General features: G+C 36.8%; 1 protein-coding gene and 1 long non-coding RNA gene across 3 annotated transcripts in view; one reads left to right on the top strand and one right to left on the bottom strand.

The window, feature by feature from the left end:
• The first annotated feature begins 300 nt into the window (after positions 1-300).
• On the top strand, positions 301-4206 carry LOC138916634 (uncharacterized). The gene is made up of 2 exons (XR_011423932.1): positions 301-2192; positions 3600-4206. It is a non-coding gene; the product is annotated as an uncharacterized lncRNA (long non-coding RNA).
• A 6822-nt stretch (positions 4207-11028) lies between these two features.
• LOC111775925 (olfactory receptor 4A15-like) overlaps positions 11029-22417 on the bottom strand; it is a 50024-nt gene continuing 38635 nt past the window's right edge. Inside the window, exons 8-9 of one of the 2 annotated variants that reach the window (XR_011423929.1) lie at positions 16773-16878; positions 13675-13960 (exon numbers count right to left, since the gene is read on the bottom strand). The gene's annotated coding sequence lies outside the window, so the exon portion shown is untranslated. Of the gene's footprint in view, positions 16879-22417 lie in introns of both variants that reach the window. The other variant, XM_070229591.1, reaches the window with a different exon arrangement.

The following is a 22417-nucleotide window of genomic DNA, read 5'->3' as shown; positions in this document are numbered from 1 at the left end:
ATTGCTGGTTCTTTAATGTTTTGTTTTCCTGATTTAAAGGACTCTTTTTACTCCTCTCTATGAAACTGTCTATAACGTACATCTAGATGATAAAGTATACTTTTGTAAACAAAGTTGAAATATTTATCTTCTTCTCCCTGCCTGTTTCCTCCAGATTTAAGAAACTTTTTTTTAATGTTTCGTGATTATATATGTATTTACATGTTAAATAAGAATCTGTTATTGTAATAGGATACAGGTAGACAAGTCCTTAGCTTGACATCTTAACCTAAAGAGACATTAAAGGTTTAACCTGAGATTTCTTACTACAAGCCAATATTACAGAACTAAGATTGACTTTATGGTGCTGATAAGCCCCCTTGGATACTACCAAAGATTTCACTGAAATGTCATATTTGAGAATATGCATAGAATTATTATTCTTGCTACATTTATGTAAATAATTCCAGTTTGATAAGACTAGACTTATTTTACAAACAAATTAGTCTCATTGTAAATATCTTTGATAAAAATGGAATAATTATGGAAAAAATTGTTTCAAGAGAAAATGGTGGTGTATCCATTATCAGATTCTAGTCCTGTTAATTGTCTTTGAGGTTTTTTTAATCTAATTATAGACCTCAGAGAAACCAGCACACGAGATCACATATGGACATCCTTCATGCCGTTCCTGTCTGTGCCACTCAAGAAAGTTCAATGAACATCGAATGACACCATCACAAACAGTCAAACTGCAAACTAAGAAAATCAATTTGATTGAAACTACCATCCTCATTCCACTATCTAAAGATACTTCAAAATCAAATTTATGAATTTTCTCACCTGGCTGCTCTCCAAACACAGAAACTGAATTTATAATTTACTCAAACTATCAACTTTTGTTTTTATTTTACTTCCAAAGAAATGCCTCTTATTAAATTTCTTGATTATTCACATTATATACAGACCTAATTTAGACAAAACCTTACCTGCAATACTACCTCCTGAAATAAAATATCCTCATGTTCATCCTGTCCTAAATAATCATGAGGTTATGTGATTGCTAACCCATCATGTTGTGCCTAAGTAAACAACTAAAAAAAATACATTGACATAGAAAGGTAAAACCTGAATCTGATTATAACCCATATACGTTATTTATTTGGTTAAATCGTGGCTTCTGGGAATATCTGCTCTGGGGAATTTTTCAGTCCTTGGCTATTTTTCTCCTGATAGTCATTATATTAACCTCTCTAGTGCACTGTATCCTCTCAAGGGTTTTAAGTGCCTTTTGACAGCCACTCACATCAAAGTCTATCCATCAGGATTAGACAACTTGAGGAATTCAATGATCTGACTGCCCATCACCATGATGATGATATAACTGTTGGTAACAGCAACTACATGACTCTCCATCTTGACTACTCAACTAGTGGAAACTCCACATATGTAATTCTTCAGTGTGGCTACATCAACAGTGGAGACCAAGACTAGTTGGTCACACACTCACCTTGCTGAGAGAATGGCAAAAAGGGGGGAATTGTTAAAATTAAATACAAAATAGAGACAGAACTTGAGAATCCCCTGAGCAGACAATACCATTTAAGCCACGTAAGCAAAACCAAATCTAGCTTATTTCATGAATGGGAGCAAAACTTAACTTAGGCTATTTCTTATAAATGCCTCTGACAATCATAAAAGAAACTTAAAAGTCATCTTCCTAAAAATGGTACAAGATAATCACTTTCAACCAATCCCCTGCCATCTGGAAACTCCCATCGTAATTACCAATCATTATAAAGGTCCACAACTTCCTTATTTTCACTTTAGAAGCCATCCTGCATCTTCATATCAAGCCATCCTTGAGCTTCATATCAGTCTTTGAGTTTGGAAGCTCCCAGTTCACACACAATTAACTCTTACCAAATATTATTTATTTATTTGATGCTTTTAATTTTGCTATTTCTGGATTTTTTTTGTTTGTTTTGTTTTTTTGAGGAAGATTAGCCCTGAGCTGACATCTGGGCCCATCTTCCTCTACTTTATATGCAGGACATCTGCCACAACATGACTTGATAAGTGGTTCCCACGTCCACACCTGGGATCCGAACCAGCAAACCCCAGGCAGCTGAAGTGGATTGTGCCAACCCAACTGCTACTCCACTGGGCCAGCCCCTATTTCTGGACTTTTGACAGCACTTTCTGTGTGCCAGGTGCTATTCTGGGCACTGGGAATTTAACAGTAAAATATTTTTAAAAAGACACAAGTCTCTACCCTCATATAAGTTTTATTCTAGAATATATACAAAAAGAAACAAAATAAACAGCTAAACTGTATGACATGTTAGAGAATAAGTGCTTAGGAGAAAAATTAAGCAGAGATGGAGGAATAGGGGGTACAGAATGTTGGTGGGAGTTGCATTTCTAGGAAGTAGCCAGAAAAGCCATTATTGAGAAGACACATTTTAATAATATACTAAAGAAAGCAAGGGGATAAGTCATGCTTATATCTGGAGGAAGAATATTAAGACACAAAAAACAACCTGTGCAAAGGTTCTTAGGCAGAAACATCCCTGGTGTCATGTAAAAAGTTGGCAGGAACAATGGTTTAGGTGTGACGGTGGGTTCCAAGGATTGTTAGCATTTGCTATTGGAAATAAGCTGGAAATAATGGAGATGTGGTTGAAAATTAGTGGGTTGAAATTGAGATTTTAGAAGATTTTAAATTATTGGCAATTACAAGGTCTAAGGATGACCATGGGAGCGAGCAGCTAAGATTGATTAAACGACAAGATTCCTGGAAGAAAATGAGTCAATGGGTCAGTTTAGAAGTCAGCAAATTGGAAGGATCATCTATGTGGGTATTAAAATGACCAATTTTATCAATTTTTACCAAATTACCAAAAGACGTTGGAATGACAGTGAGGAAAAAGCCAACCTCTGCAAGGAATAAGGTGGAATGACCTCAGAAGCAGTAGGTGACTTTTGTAAATAAAAGTGGTGGGTGGCATAGTCTAATAGAAATTAAAAGCTAAGGATAATCATGGGTTAAAGAGTGGGTATGAGCTGGGAAGTAGCAATGAAAGGCAATCACAACAAAATCTCATCTTCAAGCCTTTGTCATGAGAGATGCGGAAGAGAAAACAGCCCCTACTTAAGTGGAAATAGCATATGGGGGAAGAACCAAGAAAGCAAGAAAATAAAGAAAATATTCACATAAGAGATTGAAAGTATAGGAGATTCTGTTTGTTATTTACCTGACATCCAGGAGATGTAATGAAAGAAGATTTGGGGAGGATGAAAGTTATGATGTGTAAAGGGAGTTTATGGTGCTGTAGGACATTTAGAAAGCAAAATTTTTAAATTATCATTAAAAAATTGACAGTCCTTAGTTTAAGAAACATTCATGCAATCTCTTCAAAGCCTGGGAACTCAAAACTCCTGGACTTGCTATTGGGCTTTTTGAAATAGCATAATCCACAAGAATATGAGCTGTGAAGACAAAGTTTTTCTTTTCTCATTGCCACCTAAAATAGTACTTGGCGATAATGGGGAGCTGATAAATATTTGTCAAAGTAAATTCTAATTTTGAGTAAAAAACGTTTCTGTGGATGTTCCAGGTGCCAGGTCCTGGGATAGAGACTGCTAGTGCTCCACCAAAATCTGTTCTCTCTTCTTCTGTAGAAACAGAGGGGCATCTGCGTTCATGGCCACCTGAGCACAGCCTACATTCTCCAGCCTTCTTTCCATCTAAATGCAGCTCTGTGACAAACTGCTTGTCAATTGGACATGAGGGGAAGGGCTACGTTAATTTACAGGCAGAAATCTAAAACATTGGATTGCACTCTTCAAGTTTATTTTCCCTTCTTGACATCTGATACCAGGTTGGTGGTGTCACGACTGTAGACGACAGTGCTCTATGGCAATGCTTCTCAAACTGCAATGTACATATGAAACTCCTAGGGGCAAGTTCAAATTATGATTCATTAAGTGTAGGATGGAGCCTAGGATTCTGCATTTCTAACAAGCTCCCAGGTGATGCCAGTGATGTTAACATTTGCCTCAGATTTTGAACATGAATACTATATCAGATGACCAAGGAGCAGCTTGGAAGCAACCTGGGTTCCTGAATAAAAAGGAGGAGATGCAGTGCCCTGCCAACCTTGACCATTTACATGGAATTGTTATACCAAAAAGAATAAACCTCTTATGCTTTAAACGACTACACCACCTGGTATCTCCTTTATAGAAATCTAGTCTTACTCAAAGTAATTACAGAACTCAAAAGTAAAGCATTCTTATAGAAACCAGCAGGTCCTAGTATTAGGGTCACCAAAGATGATGATTAGATTAGATTTGTCAAATTCTAAGCACTCAATAACAACAACAATAACAACAACTACCACAAACATTTACTGAGTTTCTGCTATCATCAAAGCACTCTACAACTGGCTTCATACATATTCCTGACCAAATGGACAAAAATCCATGCCTTCTTGGAGCTTACATTCTAGTGGGAACAGACAAGTTAAATAGTATGTTAGAGGATGATAAATGCTATTTAAAAAGGAAAAAATAGACCAAGCTAAAGGAACTGGAGTGCTGAAGGGAATGCTGCATTAAATATGGCATAAGGGAGCCCTCCTCGAGGAGAGATTAGAGTAATGTGGTGAGAAGGAGCTGCTGTTAGCCAAGCACCGTTCTGGAAGAGCATCTTAAACAGAGAAAATAGCTGAAGCAAACGCTGCAATGTGAAAGCCTACCTGATGTAGTCAAGGAATTACAAGGAAGCCAGTGTGGCTGGAACCGAGGGAGCAAGTGTGTAAGTACCAGAGAGGCCAAAGAGGCAATAGAAGGTCAAAACACTGTGAGGATTTTGCGCTTTTCTCTGACTGAAATGGAACTCTTTCACAGCTTTAAGCAGAGAAGTGTCCTGGTTTGCCTCTAGTTTTAAAAGGATCCTCTGTCTGCTGTGCTGAAAATGGACTTAGCAGAACAAGAGTAGAAGTAAGGAGAATTCATAGAGTTTATGGTTTGATCTAAATGAGAGATGATGGAAGCTTAGACCAGGATGGTAGGAGAATTAGTGGGAAAGTATATAATATTCTGCATATATTTTGAAATCAAATTAAAAAATTTAATAGGTTAGTCGGGAGCTGTGATATCATCCAATTTAGACTCCATTTTTTTAGCCTAGGAAACTGGAAGGACGGAATTTCCTGGGGAAGGCCACAGGTAGAGTATGTTTAGAACAAGAATAATCAGTCATTAAATATAAAGATGGTATTAGATATATAAGGGAGGTGTAAGCAAGTCATTGAGTATAAAAGTCTGGCATTCAAGTGAAAGGTCTGAGATGGCATAAATTTGAGAGTCATCAGCATAGAGATGGTATTTAAAGCAATAAGAACTCTTGGTTATATTTTATTTATACAACATATGAAATGAAAATTCTCCTCTGAGATTTGGTGTCCTAAACACATGCGTTTTCAGAGATAGCTCAGGGAATCACAACTAATGGAAAAAAGAAAAAAGCTTCCTGATCACTAATGACTTTCCACAAACACTTTTGCCCAGAGGAGATTCCTACAATTCAAGATGAAAAGCTTCCTCCCCTCCATAATCTCATCTCCATCACTACTTCTCCTTTTCTCATTTCTTCTTCTGCTTTTATAATGTTAAACAATAGCAATTAATACCAATGCTAACTCTGTGGCAAAGCTGGCAAGGCAAATATCTTATGGACGCCTTATGCGACAAACCAGAAAATTCCCACCTCATGATCTATAGGGCTTGTACTTTGAGATATTTTCTAGTAAAGAATATGAGCTTTAAATAAATCTTCCAAACTTTTGTCATCAGATTGTGAAGGTCATTCAGTGGCATTATCCCCAAAGAGGAATGCTCACGCAAAACCTCTCAAAGTGGCATTTATGGTTCCATCTACCAAACTTCAGGGTCTCAGACCTGTAAAAAAGTAGTCTGAATTATATTTATTCTCAGAGATAGACTCATTGTCAGCTCCTTCATGGACTGACTCATTCTTGTCCATACTCATTAGTTAACAGTACTTGGACCAGACTATAAATTTAATGAGATCCATGAAAAATATAAATCAAAACACCAAAGTGCTTATCCCAGTCATTGGTCAATATCTTTCTCTCCCAGGAGGAAAATCTCTATAGGAAGCCCAATCACTACACAGAGTTTGCTTGATGAAGGTAGAATTCAAGAAATCATAGCCTGAAACTTCTCTCCTAATGCAGAAGCATTAGCAGCTGGTCAGTTTCATACATGAGTCAGTGCAATACTTCCCTGCACTATGACTGCACCTGATACCTAATGGAAGTTTTGCTTCCTTGATATATTTTGTTCTGTATTTCCAAGCTGGGAATCTCACTTCTGTGGACATCTTCTATTTTGTGGTGGATTATTATGACATTAGTTCTGTTTTTTTATGTCATTTATTGCCTTTTTCATATATGTGATCTCATCCATGAGGCATTGACTTTTATAGTATAAGCCTTGCAATTTTATAAAGTTGTCACCAATTCATCAACCAAAGATTAAGGAAGTGTCCACAGACTTAAATTACAAAAATAGGTATGTATATAAAACTAAATAGTATGAACATATGAAAATAATTAATATGACAAAGAAAAAGTATGTTAAAGCCAATGGAGAGAAACTATGAATCAATACAATGAATATGTTTATTCTAACTAGAAATGTCCCTGTTTGAATAGAAGGTCCTGAGTTATCTCTTTGTACATGTTCAAGAGGCAAAGGAAATGCCTATTTTTAAGGGTGTTACAAAGGGGAGATAAGCATCAAATAGGCGCTTAATTAGTTGAGATATACATATATATACTTCTCTGGGATCATAAGTTTCTTGTAGTGACTCTGGGCTGTTCACTGTTGAGCCAGAAAAGATAAAATCTAGATTTAGCAGAATCCAGAACCGATTTGCCAACAAAATGGATGAGTCGAAATCAGGGACCAGTTTTTCACCTTGGATCAGAAACGTGGAGAAGAGAAACACAAACAAGAATAATGTACAAAAAGGGAGCTACAGTTATAGTTACAACAGGATCTGGCTCATAAACTGCAAGGCAGAGAGAAGAGAGGAGTGGGATTATCCTCCCACAAATATTACTGTTCTTGATGTTCTGACACTTTTTGTGATATTGGCTGAAAATAAAATGTGTCTGTGCTCTGTGATCATCCTGCCTGTTTCTTCAAATGTCCTATTGAGAGAGGACTAGATTGCCCACCTTGGGATACAAACAGTTTTTCTTTTCTATCAATCCAATTTTGTTTAAACTATTATGAAACTAGCAATTGGAGCCTTCTGCTCTTTGCGACTTCAAGTAAGAGCTTGTTGCACCATAATTTTCTCATGTCATTTTTAACTTCTGCATTCCTCAAAGTGTAAATTATAAGGTTGAGCAAGGGTGTCCCAATAGTGTAAAATGCAGCCACCATCTTGTCTACTGGAAATGTGTTTAGGGGGTGAGTTTATGTAAATATACATGGAACAAAGAATAAAATGATAACAATAACGTGGGAGGTGCAAGTGGAGAGGGCATTCCTTCTTCACTGTGGTTACTCAGAGAATGTAAGATACAAATGTAGGAGATAAGCAGGATTATGAAACTCACCGTGCATATAGCCCCACTGTTAAACACCATGACATAAGTATCCATGCAGGCAAGTTTCAACAAAGGTTGCATATCACAGAAATATTGGTAGATAACATTGGGGGCCACAGAAGGTTAATTTCAAAACCAAGAGACTCTGTACTAAGGAATGGATACAAGACCCCAACCCCGCCGGTTTCGCCAAGGCACCACAGACATGCTGGCTCATGATAGTCGAGTACTGCAGGGGCTTACAAGTGGCCACATAGCAATCAAAAGACCTGAGCATGAGCACCAAGATCTCCATGCACCCAAAGAAGTGAACTGCAAAGATCTGGGTCAGGCACTTATCGTAGGAGATGATTTTCTTCTCAGATACAGAATCTATAAGCAACTTAGGCGCAGTGGTTGTTGAGGAGCAGGGATCAGTAGAGGATAAGTAGAAAAGGAAAAAGTACATGGGGCTCCCAAGCATCCGGCTATATCTTATGGTCATCACAATAAGTAAATTCGCCAACAGGGTTGGGAGGTATAGAAACAGGAAGACCGCAAATACTATTTTCTCCTTTAGAACATCTTGTGTTAACCCAAGCAGAATGAACTCCTTCATCCTGCTATTCAGCTCCACAGCTACAGTGAATGTAGAAAGGACACAGGTGAGAAATGGTTCATCTGCAAAGAAAATTGGGAAAATGTTGACTTGGCAATAGCAGTGGACTCGGACTCTGAATTCCAAGTGTGTAGCTCTAATTCCATTAACACATAACTCTGTGGGCCTCAAAGTGTTGCTTGCACTATAATCACTTGGGAAACTGTTTTTGGTGATGATATCCATGCTTTAACTATGAGTATTGATTCAAGGTCTTCCTGTGTGGACCAAGATTTTTTGAGGAAAATAAAAAGCTTTCAAGTGATTGCGCCCTCTCCCATTGTCTGAGAATTAATGACTTTGCCGTATGATCTTGATCAAATAACGAACGTCTTGAAGCTTTTTTGTCATATGAAAATTAGAGTTAATAGACACTTCACGAAGTATATGTTTATGATATGTGTATGCAAAATGTATATACATCTTAATTGCTGAAAAATAATATCCCTATATAATTTTAAAATAATATATTTGGAGACTCTCTACTAAGAAAACACAGTTTTTTGATTTGGACACCAATTTGCACCCATTATTCCTGACCTCTTAAGTATCTTGGTTTGATTGTGCTTTAAGAAGAAATTATTTCTCCAACTTTAGGCTCATGGTCGCCATAACTTTATCTTCATTGTCAGTCAGGGCACATAAGACATTTGGGTAAATCACTGAGTTCGGCATTATTGAGGAAAATTACTATATATTTGAAATAATCTATTACTCATGTTAGATGTATGGCATTAAGTTTCACACCCTCTGGATCCAAATTTATGTGCTGCTTGTTATATTTCTATAACCTGAATAAACTTTACTCACATATGATTCTCATACCACTAATGTCCAGAGGTTTGTATTCTTGCAATTTTTATTACTCTTAAAACATAATTTAAAAAAATTATTTCAGACTTGCAACATAAAAATATTTCCCATTGTTCTACTCTATTCTTTATTTCTATGCAGACATATCTATATAATTTCAACCATCATGTAATATTATCATACTTTCTGATTTTCATTTTTGATTGTTAAAAGCCTTTGTCCATGTAATTAAAGAGTATCCATAACACAGTTACCCATTTTAGTAACTGTAAATTAACACATCACAATCTCATAATATAAATCTTATAATTTATTCTTATTTAACTTGTTTCCAAATTTTCACCCTAATACAAACTTTTGAAGAAAGCTCTTCTCATTTATATCTTGTTGTTTATTTTTAATAATTTCATCAAAATAAATTTCTAGGAGATTGTGGCCATAAAATATGAATATTTTCAAGGTTTTTATAGCCTTTCAATTTGATTGTTTCAATATTTATTAGACGCATTTTAATTATAGAGTGAATATATTTGCATAAAAATATCCAAAGTTAAAAGTAGATTGCAAGGTGAAAAAACCATCCTTCAAAAATTTATAATTAACCAATCCCACACTGCAGAAGTAACTGTTAGTTCTTTCCTCATTCTTTCAGGTTTTTCAGGGTTATACATATATATATGTCTGGTTAAATATCCCTTTTTATGCACAAATTGAATCATTTCCCATTGTTTCTAAAATAATAGCAATAAGGCACAAATTTCTAATAAAAAACTAACTTGGGGCATTATCTTATTTGCTTGGTTAATAGACTTAAAATTATGCTATATATTTCTTTGATTAATGGTAAAGTGTAATATTTTGTATAGTTTTACTTCTTATATTTCATCTGTTTTCAATTATGCATATCTTTTGTCAGTTAATTTTTTGATATCTTTAAGTTTTGAGCTCTTTTGGTATTTATTTTTAATTTTTTACAGTCAAATCTATCAATTTTTCTCCCCTTTCTAGTTTAGTTTATTACTTCAATTTGGGAGTTATCATCTTTCTTCTGTCTTATAATTTTCCTGTGTCTTTTAATATTAATGAGAAATGGTCTAGAATTTATTTCAGTATGTGTTTGGGGATATTCCTCCTCTTTCTGATCAATCACCAATCCTTCAATGAATCAATGAATCAATGTCAAATCATTATATATTTACTAAGAACCTACTCATCTGCAGTCACTATAGTGTGTCATGGAAAGGCGTCTTCAACTTCTTTTTATTCAAGTTAGAGGGATAACATACTTCTAGATATGATAATTACATAAGAATGACACACAGTTGTATGTGATAATACCAAATGTATTTTGATTTCAACAGTAAAAAAGTTCCCTAGAGAATGAATTGATTGGCTAGTGAAGATTAAAAAATGAGAAAGAAGTGGAGTTATGGCTTTAATTGTGTTAAACTGTAGTTTCCAACAAGATTCTCTGAAACTCAAGTATTCAATAAGCTTATACTGGGTTTCCCTAACTAAATCAATATTTCAATATTAGTAACTTAAATTGTCCATTTACCTCTAATAAATATACACATCTAAATAAAACTTTGTTTCTTTGCAATCCAGCTAAAATAATATTACTTCAGTGTGATAAACTAGAGATGATATAAAAACTACACAAGCTCTGATTGGCAGTTCCAATTATCTCTGACAACTATAAAAGAGAAAATGAATTAACGATTACTTAGTTTCAATCCACTAAGTTCATATTGGGGATGAAGACAAAAGGGAGGGAACATTTTGCTGTGAAGAGAGAAGTTAGGTGAGAAGAGCGAGTAAAAAATCATAAGGGGAGAAGCATGCATTGCTTCAGGTGAACAGAGATGATCTCCATAAAAAGTAGTCCCATCAAATCAAAAAGTTGTAAAAGATACATTTGTAGGCAGATAACTTACAACCATGAAAGCCAGGCCATGTAATTCCATTTTATTTTATTTTCAATAAGGAAAGAGAAGATTTGGGGACATAAAGACAGAAAAGCAGCACTTGACAAGATGTATGCATTACATTCACATCAACCATACCTGGGGTTTTATCATTCAATTTACCTATTATTTCCTACCACTCCTGGACCATCCTACCTCTCTGATTTTGGGGACATCACAGTAGTGAGCATCCTATTTTCGCTTCCTTAATCCCTAATTTTTACTTTTACCTGTTGAAATTTTAACCAGTTCAAATTATATTTGATGCTAGAAGTCTTCCCGCTTTTTTCCAGGTAATTTGGACATCTGCCTCTGTCTTCTATGCTCCTATATTACTATGGGCTTTGTTAAATATATGCATTTAATTGGATACAGCAATCCTAGCTTATACATTATTCTTGTTCTTTAATCTTATCATTCATACAGATTTTCACTTTTCTTATTTCATTTAACCTGCACATTTTCTTGAAAGGTGAGTATGGCCACTTGCCTTGTTCTTTTTTTAAAGATTGGCACCTGAGCTAACACCTGTTGCCAATTTTCTTTTTCTTTTCTTTCTTCTTCTTCTCCCCAAAGCCCCCCAGTACATAGTTGTATATTCTAGTTGCAGGTCCATCTGGCTGTGCTATGTGGAATGCTGCCTCAGCATGGCCTGATGAGCAGTGCCATGTCCACACCCAGGATCAGAACCAGCAAAATCCTTGGCTGCCGAAGCAGAGCGCACGAACTTAACCACTCAGCCACGGGGCCAGCCCCTGCCTTATTCTTTTCTATGTACAAAGCTTAACCTCTGATACAGAAAGTTTCACCAGGTACAGTCAGGCTATAAGTAGAGTGGATGCTACTGGATAGCTTCTCTCTCTAGATTCGCCCTCCGTGTCTTATAAAACACAAATCCCAATCATCGTGTAGATTGCATCCTAGAAAAGGCAAATCCTGAACCATCAGAGAAGGATGCCAATTGATATCTTAATTTCCTGTCCCAACTCCAAAATCAAATTCTGTAAACTGCACAGTGAGACAAATATCAAAGCAGACAACTAGATACCTAAGTGAATAATAGAAAAGAGGAGGAAAGGGCAGAGACTGAATGAAGTCAGAGCAGGAGAGAGGAGAGTGACAGTGAGCAGACACCATAGAAAGAAGAGTCAGAGGACAATACACAGAAAGATATAGAAAGGGGAGAGAATTAGAATTAATTCTGATAAAAATATTAGAAAAGCCAATTTGACCCAAGATTTCATAGAGAATTCAGCTTCTTTCTCCCTGACCACTGCACTATGACTTGCCCCAAAATCAGAGAGGAGATGAAGTTGTGGATCATGAGCAAGGGTTGCCAAGGAGCTTGAAAACTCAAGTGTATAGAAAGTGCAGCCATGTCTTATACTCTTTCCAACAAAACATCACCACTGACCTAAAACTCTTCAAATGAGGAGATGCCCAAGAAAAAAATTTCTGCCAAGCCGGCCTCAATGCCTTGGTACAGATTAGTGCACACTTTGTGAACAGAGTTGCTTTTTTTTTTTTCTTGAGGAAGATTAGCCCTGAGCTAACATCCACCACCAATCCTCCTCTTTTTGCTGAGGAAGATTGGTCCTGAGCTAACATCCATGCCCATCCTCCTCTACTTTATATGTGGGATGCCTGCCACAGCATGGCTTGATAAGCGGTGCACAGGTCCACACCAGGGATCTGGGCGGGCGAACCCCAGGCCGCTGAAGCAGAGAGCATGAACCCAACCACTAAGCCACCCGGTGGCCCCTGAACAGAGATGCTTTTGAGAGGTAGTACTGCTTTTTGCTGAGGCCAGAGAAGACTTAGGAACCCTGGACCACCATAACCTTTCATTGGTAGAAATACTCTCCGCAGCTCCATCACTTCTTAGAAGACACACTGAGCACAGTTTCCATCCAGTCAGGGGTCAGCCTGGTGGGGTAATAATTAAGTTTGCATGCCCTGCTTCAGAAGCCCGGGGTTCGCCAATTCGGATCCCGGGTGTGGACCTGACACCACTTGTCAAGCCAAGCTGTGGCAACATCCCACATAAAATAGAGGAATATTGGCACAGATGTTAGCTTAGCAACAATCTTCCTCAAGCAAAAAGATGAAAATAGGCAACAGATGTTAGCTCAGGGCCAATCCTCCTCAGAAAAAAAAAAAAAAGATTCCATCAAATCAGTCTAGAGGAAGCAACATAAAAAAAATATTTCAGACAGACTGAAAAACTTACCTCTTTTCTTATGAGCAAGTAGATAACTTCCAATAAAGTATATTTTTTGTACCTTCAGTTATAATTTACTTAGAAGATAAATCTTATGATGCCTGGATAAAACACGCAATTATACTTCATGGAGATTTATCAGTGCTTTCTATCACAGGAGGTTATGGAGAAAGGAGGACTCTGCATGTGGCCATAAGTCACACAGTTCCTGCCCAGAAGCGATAGGTTAAACAAAACAATATTCATAATGGAGCAGGAGAGAGTGTCATGAAAAATAGGGGAAGTTTCTTAATTTAGTTCTTGGAAACCTTTTGGAGAAAAACATTCCTGTGTTTTGAGAGAGAAATCTCTCTGAAGACAGCTCTCTTCCTAGAGTCTGTCTTTTGGAAAAATATGAGTCAAGTGTTTTCTTTTTATAGCATTAGATATTTATAGTAATTCCCACAAAATTTGCAAGTGCCTTTTAGCCTCAGAAGCTCCAAGGAAACCATTACTCCCAACTCAGTCCCAAAGGATGTCCAATGAGCTACCTAGCACAGACAGTCCAATGGTAAAAGTAAACTTTGGACCCAGTTAGTTAAACTTCAGCTCACCAGGATTTGCAGGTGGAGAAACTCTGTTCCGTTTTCCATGTCATTTGCTTAAGCTCTTCTCTTCTAGAGGCATGAACGTCTTTGAAGCCAGTTAAAGGCTTAGAAAGATGAAATATGTAAGGGAGACATGAGTCCTGGCCCCACCACTTATCTCTAAGTGAATTTAAGCAAGTTTTTCAACCTCTTTAATTTCCTGTTGTTTCTTTGTAAATGGCCACTAGTAATAGTCATTATTTATTTAAAAATTATTAATGTTAAGTTCTCCCATTTCTAATTTTATCTATGTTTTTAAATCAATGTAGAGAGGAAGATAGGAAAGGAGGAAAAGAGAAAAGAATTCTTAAATACTTGTCTTATGTATTTTCTTTTTCTTGTTAAAGATACATGCCTTTACACTTACAGGGAAGAAAGTTAGATATTTGCTTTTGGATGGTTGCAACCTATTAAAGATGGGCTAGATTACATTACAACATTACTTTATTCCCTGGAAAACCATGTTAGTACCCAGCCGTCTGGCCTAAGAATTGCCTGCAAGGTATGACATTGCATGCTAGGTGCCTTAAATGAGGATGAATGAGAGGTCCAGGGTAGGAATGGAAGGAGAAAGATGGGAGACAAAATGAGGTGGGAGAATGCCATGAATAGATTGCACCATGCTTTGCAGTTTTACTGAAGTGTCTAGTGGCAGCCAACAAGCTCAAGTGTCTCAGAGAAAAATCAGATCCCAACATCTCGCCTTTTTTGTTAAAAATGGACTAGAAGAATCCCTAGGAAGGTTTTGGTATGTTACTTAAAGTTTTTGAGCTTCAGTTTCCCCATCAATTAAACAGCAAAGTGAAGACTTACCTTTAAAATGTTTCTATAAATACTAAAATATATTACATTTGAAAGGAAAGAATGCCTGCCTCAGAAAGTGTAGAGGAAATATTTGTGCTTTTATTAACCAGACTTAAACATGAGGAATTGAGGACCAAGGAAGTGAAATAACTCACCTAGGGTCATACAGCTAATGAGTAACAGAACTGAGCCTAGAATCCAAATCTCTTAAGTACAATTCTAATGCTCTTTTTACTTTAATAAGGTACACAGTAGTGTCATAAGGTTTATTAGGCTAGAAAACAAGAGCAGTCCATGAATGAGTCCCTGCATTAAACTTCCATTAAAAGAGCCTGAAATTGACTCCCTACCTTTGAGGAAATGATTAAGCTTCCCAGTTCTGGTGGAAACATTTTGCAGAGGGTAGTTTCAAAGGAGACCATTAAACTGCCCGAAGGCTGGAAGCTGAGTCAATGATCTCCTGAAGTCCCTTCCAGCAATGAGTGAACTGTAGACTGAATGACTGGATTCCCTAACTGGACTCCAGGTTCTGCTAAACCGATGCCAGGGTGTTATTGAATGCAGTTGACTATGGTAATTCAATCATGGAAACCACAAATGGGAATAGATGACAACTGAGGTTTTTACTAAGTTTGATTCACCTCTGTCTCACATGTAGTCTTAGGATGAATTGAGGCCATAATTTAAACTCTGCTCATTTAAATTTATATCTTACTACAGTAGGATTTCCAGTGACTAATTCATAAACTCTGGCAGAAAATTAATATCATATACTCTTCTTCATTGGGCCTGAAAGGGAAGACTAAGTAAAGAAAAAAAATGATTATTTAGTATTTTTGTCCACAATACTCAATGAGTAAGTATTTTATTGGTGTTGATGTGCATGGGGAAAATGAAATATTTTACTGTAAATCATTTATTTCAGAAGCCCCTTGGCCACCTGAGATAAATGAAACTTGATTATGGAAATGACATGCAAGATGTGTCTAAATTGGAATGATCTCTGTATCAATTATTATTCAAATAGAATTATTTTGACTTGGGTAGTAGACAAAGGCAAGAAAATTCAGGTCACCAAGTGAATTAAAATATAATCCTCTCTTGAAACCTATTTTTTACTCTCAGATGTCTCTGGCTTCTATTCCTGTTGGAGGGGAAGAAAATCAGCTTACTACACTTGCAGCTTTCATACTGGTTTTGCTAGTAACATTTTCTCTCAATAGTTCTCTTTGATTGTTCTCAAATAAAAGATACTCATTGCTGACTTCCTTATGCAATCTGGTGCCCCTTATTCTCCCATAGTTGATTGGCATGGGGTGGTCACCTGATCCAAGAGGAACTCATCCACAGGCAAGACTGGGTCAATTAGGTTTTCTCTCTCAAGAAATTCACCAAATGACTCAAATTCTCTAGCAGATGTTCATGGATCATGTTAAGTGATTGAGTCATGTGATACAGGTACACCTACAGTTGAGGTTCTGAGAATGTTCTGGGCTCTGCCCTTCCTGAGTCCTGATTGTTTTTTCCCAACAGTCACTGAGATCAGTGTCCTAAATATAAACTTCTTTTCACTTGAAATACTTGAATAAGTTTCTATTCCTAATATCTAAGCTATTTTTGTCCTCCCTTCAGAAAGGTTTTTTAAAGCACGGAGTGAATGGCAAGCAGTCTGATGGACTGGTTCTCTTTTCATTCTTTTTGGTGATTGGATTTTAAGTAAGCATAAAATCTCTTTTCAATTTACATGTGAGGATACTGAGTAGCCAAATCAGTGTTAAGGAGCGATCTCTTCTTGTTCTATTCAGAACCTTTGGATGTTGTAACAGTGCCTCTGAAGTTCCTAAATACTATGTCTTTAATGGCGTTTTACATCATAACTAATGATGCTTCATCGTATTGGACTGCCCTTAAATACTGGCTTCCAATGACTCCATAAACAATATTTCCTTGATAATGAGCACAAATACAAATCTGTTGACCAGAGTCTACAAGAAAATGTGAGCAATAATTCATTTCCCAGTCATGTTAAACTGACTGCTTAGAATTTTATACCGTAAGTATGGAACTACTCACCTTCCAACCACGTTTTCCCTTGAGCTCTTTAAGCCATAATCACTGAATTCCTGGAAAGTGATGTCTTTCAACACTGACCACATCCCTGCCTTCCACACTCCACCACCTGCAGGGAGGAGATGAAAGACCTGAGCCCAGATGAAGAACAGTGGTCCCATTCATATAAGTCATGTCCCTCATCACATGTGGTTTAAGAACAAAACAGGAGAGCACAATGCCACCACATCCAGGGGAGGCAAGAAAGGGCCAGTCAGCATTGCAGAGCAAAAGTTTTAAAAGCCCTTGAAGGAGATAAGTACAGTAACCTCTGAACTGTCTGACATGTGACCTTGAGCCTGTGGAAGGGCTAGGGTGACCTCCTTTGTTTTCAGCAGGAAGGATGGGCAGGCTATAAGATGGTTGCCACCACCCCCACCATCTGCAGTGCTGTAGATGGTGGCACTGCAGTTAGACCATGAACAAGTGACTGCTGAGAATGGCCTACATACCTGCCCCACGTCAAGGGTCAGCAGGGGACCATTTATAGCCCATACCCTTGAACTTGTGCTGTGTCACCCAAAATAAGCATGTAAACCCCATTCTAGTAATCAACTTAGTATAATATTATAAAAGAAACAACGAACCAGCCTGTGGAAGCCATTTGCTTGCCAGACTGCCCTCCTGGAACCAAGGTTCTGGCCACAGAACCTGGGGTAAGTTCACAGCTACAGAATCCACAGCTTCCTGGGCTATCTGATTGGCCCCATGGGTGGAATAGAGTATCAAAGAGCACCCCAAAGAGAGAAAACAGAGATGATACTCATGCACTCTGGTGTGGGCTGGGGTGCCCCACCAGAAGGGTCTGCCCAGTCACAGACACTGGCAGAGAACATAGGAAATTTCACAGAAGATATTTCAAAGTGTGGAGCCAGGAACCGTGGCCCTGCTTGCCCAGATCTAAAGGCAGTACTAAGTAAAATATTGGTTCTTCTCATCTATGAACATAAAATGATAATCATGCAAATGACTTGGAGAAAGTGTTCCAAGCAGAGACAATAGCCTAGGTAAAGGCCCCAAAGCTAGAAAATACCTGACCTGTAAGAGGAACAGTCAGCTGCCAGAATAACCAGAGGAGTCAATGAAGAGTTGGTCATAAGAGAGGAGTTCAGAGAGCTGACAGGACAGCCAGATTATGGCTGCTGATTCTAGTAATTGTAAGGGCTTTAAATTTTACCTGAGTGATATGGAGAGCCATTGCAGAGTATTTAACAGAAGTGTGATATGATCTGACTCAGGGTTTAAAGGATAATTCTGAGTGCTGTGTTGAGGATAGAGTATTAGAGGGTAGGAGGTATGAGGCAATTGTGATAATTCAGGTGAAAGATGATGACAACTTGGAACTAGGTAACAGGTCTAAAACTGATTAGAAGTGACGGAATTTGGGATGCACATTGAAGGTGGGGCCAACAAGATTTCCTGATAGAGTAGATGTGCCATCGGTTGAAATAGAGAATGTTGTGAGTGGAGTACTTTTAAGGATAAAAGAGATAACAGATTTTTTTTTTTTTACAATGTAAATGACCCAGTAGAAAGGGAATGAAGAGGATATCAGAGCTATAGAAGAGACTTTTAGACCAATGTCTTCATGCAAGTGATAAGCAGATGAGGTCCAGTGCATGAGAAAAGAGGTTGTTTGCCTTTGGATAGGAGAATAGATAATGCATTTACAGGAGTAAGTAGCAAGGTAGCATGTAATTGGATGGGTGATGGCAGATTGGTAGATACAATCATAAGAGTTTATGAAAGTTTATCTTCTGATGTCTTAAATTTTCTCAGTGAAATAGGAAGCAAGTTTATTTAATGTTTCCCAATAAGTCTGATACTTGCGGTAGCTTTTAGGCCAATATCCTCCTTAAAATTACAGCGCCATTTTATCCCTTCATTGCTATCCTTTGTTTCATGAGTAGTATTGAATTTTTCAACTCTAATATAAAGATAATCAAATGATTTACAATCTAATACTAGTAACAGCAAATTCTAATAAAAAAGGAGCAAGACCATATGGTATTTCTATTTTTCACTTTTTTAGAAATCTCCATGCTGTTTGACCAAGTGGCTGCACTACTTTGCATTCCCACCAGCATTATATGAGGGGTCCCTTTTCTCCACATCCTCTCCAACATTTGCTCTTTTCTGTCTTGTTAATTATAGCCATTCTGATGGGTGTGAGGTGATATCTCATTGTAGTTTTGATTTGCATTTCTCTAGTAATTATTGATGCCAAACATCTTCTCATGTGCCTGTATGTGTCTGTATATCTTCTTTCAAAAACTGTTTGTTCATATCCTCTGCCCATTTTTTGACCTGGTTGTTTGTTTTTTTTGTTGTTGAGCTGTATGAGCGCTTTATATATTTTGGAACTTAACCTCTTGTCAGATATATGATTTGAAAATATTTTCTCCCCGTTGGTGGGCTGTCTTTTGGTTTTGCTCATGATTTACTTTGCCTTGCAGAAACTTTTAATCTGACGTAGTGTCATTTGTTTGTTTTTTCTATTGTTTCCCTTGCCTGGTCAGACATCATACTTGAAAATATGCTTCTAAGACCCATGTTGAAGAGCATACTGCCTATGTTTTCTTCTAGAAGTTTCAAGGTTTCAGGTCTTACATTCAAGTCTTTAAGCCATTTTGAGTTCATTTTTGTGTATGGTGTAAGATAATGGTCTATTTTCATTGTTTTGCATGTGGCTGTCCAGTTTTCTTAACACCATTTATTGAAGAGACTTTCTTTTCTCCATTGTATGTTCTTGGCTCCCTTGTCAAACATTAGTTATCCATAGATGTGTGGGTCTATTTCTGGGCTCTCAATTTTGTTCCATTGATCTCTGTGTCTGTTTTTGTGCCAGTAACTTGCTGTTTTGATTACTATAGCTTTATAGTATATTTCGAAGTCAGAGATTTTAATACTTGCAGATTTGTTCTTTTTTTCTCAGGATTGCTTTGGCTATTCAGAGTCTTTTGTTGTTCCATATACATTTTAGGATTCTTTGTTGTATTTCCACGAAGAATGTCACTGGCATTCTGATTGGGATTGCATTGAATCTGTAGATTGCTTTAGGAAATACGGACATTTTAATTATGTTAATTCTTCCATGGGCATGGAATATCTTTCCATTTCTCTGTGTCTCCTTTGACTTCTTTCAATAACGTCTTATCATTTTCACTGTATAGGTCTTCACCTCCTTGGCTAAATGTATTCCTAGATACTTTACTCTTTTTGTTGTAATTGTAAATGGGATTATATTCTTGATTTCCCTTTCTGTTAGTTCATTATTGGTATATAGAAATGCAGCTGATTTTTGTATGTTGATTTTGTACCCTGCAACTTTGCTGTAGTTATTGATTATTTCTAATGGTTTTCTGGTGGATTCTTTAATGTTCTTTGTATTTAGAATAATGTAATTTGCAAACAGTGAGAGTTTCACTTCTTCCTTTGTAATTCAGATCCCTTTTATTTCTTTTTCTTGCCTAAAGGCTCTGTCCAAAACTTCCATTACTATCTTGAATAAGAGTGTCAAGAGTGGGCACCTATATAATCCAGCTATCCCACTACTGGGTATTTATCCAAAGAATATGAAATCAACAATTCAAAGAGATTTATGCACCCCTATGTTCATTGCAGCATTACTCACAGTAGCCAAGATGTGGAAGCAACCCAAGTGTCTATCAATGGGTGAATGGATAAAGAAGTTGTAGTGTGTGTATGTATATATATGTATGTATATATATATACATACATACATATATATACATTGGAATACTACTCAGTCATAAAAAAGACAAAATTGTGCCATTTGCAACAACATGGATGAACCTTGAGGGTATTATGCTAAGCGAAATAAGCCAGACAGAAAGATAGTCACCACATGATTTCACTCATATGTGGAAGATAAGCACATGGACAAGGAGAACAGATTAGTGGTTACCAGAAGAGGGAAGAGGGTTGGGCAGGGTAAAAGGGCACATATCCATAGTGATGGATAAAACTAGAATATTGGTGCAGTCTATACAGAAACTGATTTAGAACAACATACTCCTGAAATTACACAATGTTATAAGCCAATATGACATCAATAAAATAATTAATTTTGTTTTTGAATTTTAAAAAGGAGTCAGATCAAGATTTGATTAGAAGTCAGACTGTTGAAAAAAAAGGCATTGAGCTGCTGAGTAACATGCAATGAGTAAGTTATTAAATTTGAATTAATTTAGGGGACCTATAGAACAGACAAGAGGAGAAGTTTGTGGAATCTAACTGATAGGTAATAATTTCAGTGTGAAAGTTCAGAATAGTTCTTATCAATGTAATAGAAGGCATAGCTTCTAGACCTACTTTGATACTAGGAAAATTTTCACAAAGATTACAAATACTTAAATTTATAGATCTCATTATGATACTTTCAGTTCTTTCATTCTATAATTAAAATAGAAAATGATCATTACAAGGCTCTTACAGAGATCAACATTATTACACTGTCACAGGCATTTTCTTCTTCTTTGAAGTGAAATAAGGTGAATAATTGTAAAGTGAATCCAGAAATTTAATTTTAAGATGTTGTAAGCTGGCAGTGATGTAGGAAAAAGTTAAATGGAAGCTCTGTGCAAAGATTTTTGATGCCAAATTGCTGTGTCATCTGTAACCTCATGAAGGATTTGATTTTTAATTATAATACAAATAGAGTCATTTTGACATCCGTGCTCTTCTGAGCTTGAGAGTTAAAAAATAATAGCATTCCCTGATCAGGACCCTGCTTATCTTTCACATCTCTGCTTGGACCACATTCCCTGTAGTCCACTGTGCACTGATTACCCTGATCTTACTTTACATTAGTTCCTACCATAGAGTTTCTGCACAAGGTTTTCTCTTTTGTCTTAATTGTTCTTCCCACTGTAATGCTAAAGAATGGTTCTACCTCATCATTCCAATCTTGGTTTAGAAATCATCACTTAGAAAAGCCCCCAGATCCACCCAAGTAGAGTTACCCACTCACACATACAGCACTCCATTACAATTTTTTGAGATTCGCTTATCACTCTATGACTTTACTTTCATTTGTATATGCTGTTCATCTCCTGCGCTAGAACACAAGCTCCAGGACAGAAAGGAAACATATTGTCTCATCCATCGCTTTATACTCAGATCCTAGAAGAGTATCTGAGACTTTGTAAAATTCTGCAAATACATTTCAATAAATAAATTAACCTAATTAAAAATGGTTGGTGGTAATCGATGCTAGATATCTATTCCATATATGCAGTTTGAATTTAAAAATAAAAATCTTTATTTAAATATTGGTTGAAATACTGTAACTAGTATGGCAATTATTGTATTGATATATATCACATTTTTCCAAGAAAACCGTAACAGAATACTGAATCATGCTATGACCTTAGCTTTCCCATATACTTAGTCAAGGGAGGCAGTTTAGAAGGCATTAGTGTCTCTCTATCGACAACCAAAGAAAGATCTGGGAGAAAATAAATATCCTTTAGATTTAGAAACCCAAATTTAGAATGTAACAGCAAGAATCATTCTCCCATAGTTTAAAAAAATAGATCCATTGAATTGCACTTTTTTTTCATAAAGAATAGATATATTCAAGATAC

This window comes from Equus caballus, chromosome 12, assembly GCF_041296265.1.
Source record: "Equus caballus isolate H_3958 breed thoroughbred chromosome 12, TB-T2T, whole genome shotgun sequence".
Classification (NCBI taxonomy): Eukaryota; Metazoa; Chordata; class Mammalia; order Perissodactyla; family Equidae; genus Equus; species Equus caballus.
Note: the sequence above shows the minus strand (reverse complement) of the source record. Positions and strands in the feature narration are given on the sequence as shown.